The sequence below is a fragment of the Solanum stenotomum genome, chromosome 4, assembly GCF_019186545.1.
Source record: "Solanum stenotomum isolate F172 chromosome 4, ASM1918654v1, whole genome shotgun sequence".
Lineage (NCBI taxonomy): Eukaryota > Viridiplantae > Streptophyta > Magnoliopsida > Solanales > Solanaceae > Solanum > Solanum stenotomum.
The window spans coordinates 30,231,576-30,233,991 of NC_064285.1; the positions used below are offsets into that span (position 1 = coordinate 30,231,576).

At 37.2% G+C, this 2,416-nt stretch overlaps 1 pseudogene; it reads right to left on the bottom strand.

The window, feature by feature from the left end:
• Positions 1-1,100: 1,100 nt before the first annotated feature.
• Positions 1,101-2,047, bottom strand: LOC125861426 (AAA-ATPase ASD, mitochondrial-like; annotated as a pseudogene).
• Positions 2,048-2,416: the final 369 nt, after the last annotated feature.

Genomic DNA, 2,416 nt, shown 5'->3' on the forward strand with positions numbered 1-2,416 from the left:
AGCCGCTTTGGCAACCTATTTTCCTAGAAGAACTTCAAAGTCAACCTTTCTTTATAAAATCAAATGACTCAAAACTGAGGTTCAACAGTTCACATCTGATTTTTACAGAACTCCTATTTCCCTATCAATCAGAGAAAATCAAACCTGCAAGCTTCAGCATTTCATATAAACTTCCTTATCAAAAATATTTTATATGAAGTTATAAGATGAAATTTCTGTTCAGCTAATGATCGACCATCACTTTTTAGGTTCAAGAAATTTTGAGACACTTCAGAACGTAAATTATAATATATAGATATAAAACACTCTGCATAAGTAGCCTTGAGGCTTGTCAAGGCAGGAAAAAAAAGAAATTTGCACACTTTGTGATTGACCTACACAAGAAGTCATACTTCTTGCTCTTGTACTTCAATTGAATTTATTTATTCTGTGCATGAAGGATTCATCTAAATGATCGGTAAAACAAGTAAGCTATGGATTAACATCCAAATAGAGCATTGTATCGTAGTTCCTCTGACAAATGACTCTTTTACCAAAAATGTATATAAATAAATATTATGAACGTTAAGGACTAAGATAGAACAATTTAGCCATCCATCTATCGGGAAATTCTAGGATCACACACACAAGCATAAAAAACCTCCTCCTTCAAGTCAATGAAAATAATTCAAAATGTTTGAAATCAGCCTAACAACAAATGATATTCACATTTGAAATCCAACAACATTTTCCTAGCAGTGCCAATTCGGACAAAAGAACTATTATCACACCGCCATCGCATCCAAATATTCCCCTATCCACGACTCACTCCGTGTTGTAATACACAACATGTCAACATCCAATTATAAGTTACACATACCGTTGACAAAATCTCCTCAAAAAGATTACCAAGATCCTTCCTTTATACCTTCTTGAAATTACCCTTAATTGAAAAAAACCCAGAAAAGAAACAAAATTTGTTCCTTTTCAAATATTTTTTATGAAAATTACCCTTAAAAGGGAAAAGAAAATCACTATCTTTTTCAAAGTAGCCTTAAAAGGAAAACAAATAAAATACCCAATAAAAGAAAACTTAGATTTCTTTGAAACTCTGTAAAGATTCAAACTTTGCCAAGATCATAGACATCATACTTCAAGAAATTAGCCATAACAGCAATCTTGCTAGATTTACCGGTTCCTGGAGGACCATAAAGTAGAAAACCACGCTTCCACGCCTTGCCAATCTTTGTATAATAGTCTTTTGACTTGCTAAATGTTTCGAGATCATATATAATATCTTGCTTCTTGTTTGGATCCATAGCTAGAGTATCAAATGTTGATAGATGCTCAAATACTACTCCACTCCACATCCTCCCTCCCCTGTATCTACAACCACCTCCATCTCCATTATTGTTTGTGTACAGCTTTCTCTGTCGCTCTTTCACAGATATCGCCTTTCCTTCATCCAACACATACTTCAAGTATGAATTTGTGATAAGGTCGCGATTCTTTTTGTGAAATTTTAGCTTGAAATATCTCTTCTCATCCTCCCTATAAAAAGATATTGTCTGTCTGTTGGCTGGTTTTTGGCTCGATATCCACCAAACCTTCTCGCCTTTATATTCATCGATTATCTCCTCATGATCATCCATGGTTAGGACAAGAGATTGACCATCCTTCACCGCGTTGTCTTTGAGACGCTTAGCTTGTGTGCTCTAGTTCTTACTAAGGTACCTTTCAATTGCTACATAAGCTTTGCTCCTCTCAAACCACCCTTCAGTTTCAAGTTCATAAAAGATAATGTGCATATAAGGATAGAAATAGCTAACGAGTTTATTGGTATACCTTCTAATATGACCACGAAGTTCGTGAGGAAAGTAATTCTAGTACAAGGTCCAGCAGAACATGATTGTTGCAATGGTTGGACCCAACTGAGTCCAAACATCTTGCATTGTCTTGAAGTTAATTGGAGTATTCAAGTTTATGTGAATTTTTGTTATGGCCTTCTATATATAGAAATGACTAGAGAGGGCGTGTAAAATGCCTTTAAGACAAGACAGAAAGACATTTTTTCATTCTTTTTTCGACAGATTAAAAAGGCAACTATATCACATAAATTGGGACACGGACCTCTAGACGTGATTTGAGATCCAACTTCCCAAGTCTGAGGTCGGGTCGGATTGGGTCGAAGTCAGATCCCGATCTGGGTATCGGGTCCCAGGTTAGGATTTAAGGTCAGATCCTAGGTCAAGTGTCGGGGTAGGGTTCCCGATCGGGTGACAAAGTCGAGTTTCGAGTTGAGAGTAGAGGTCGGATCGGGTCCCAAGTCAGCTGTCGCGTGTCAGGGTTGGATCCGGGTTAGAAATCGGGTCTCGAGTCGAGTGTTGGGGTCGGGTTTGGGATCGGGAGTCGGAGTCGTATCTAAATTTTAAAGTTG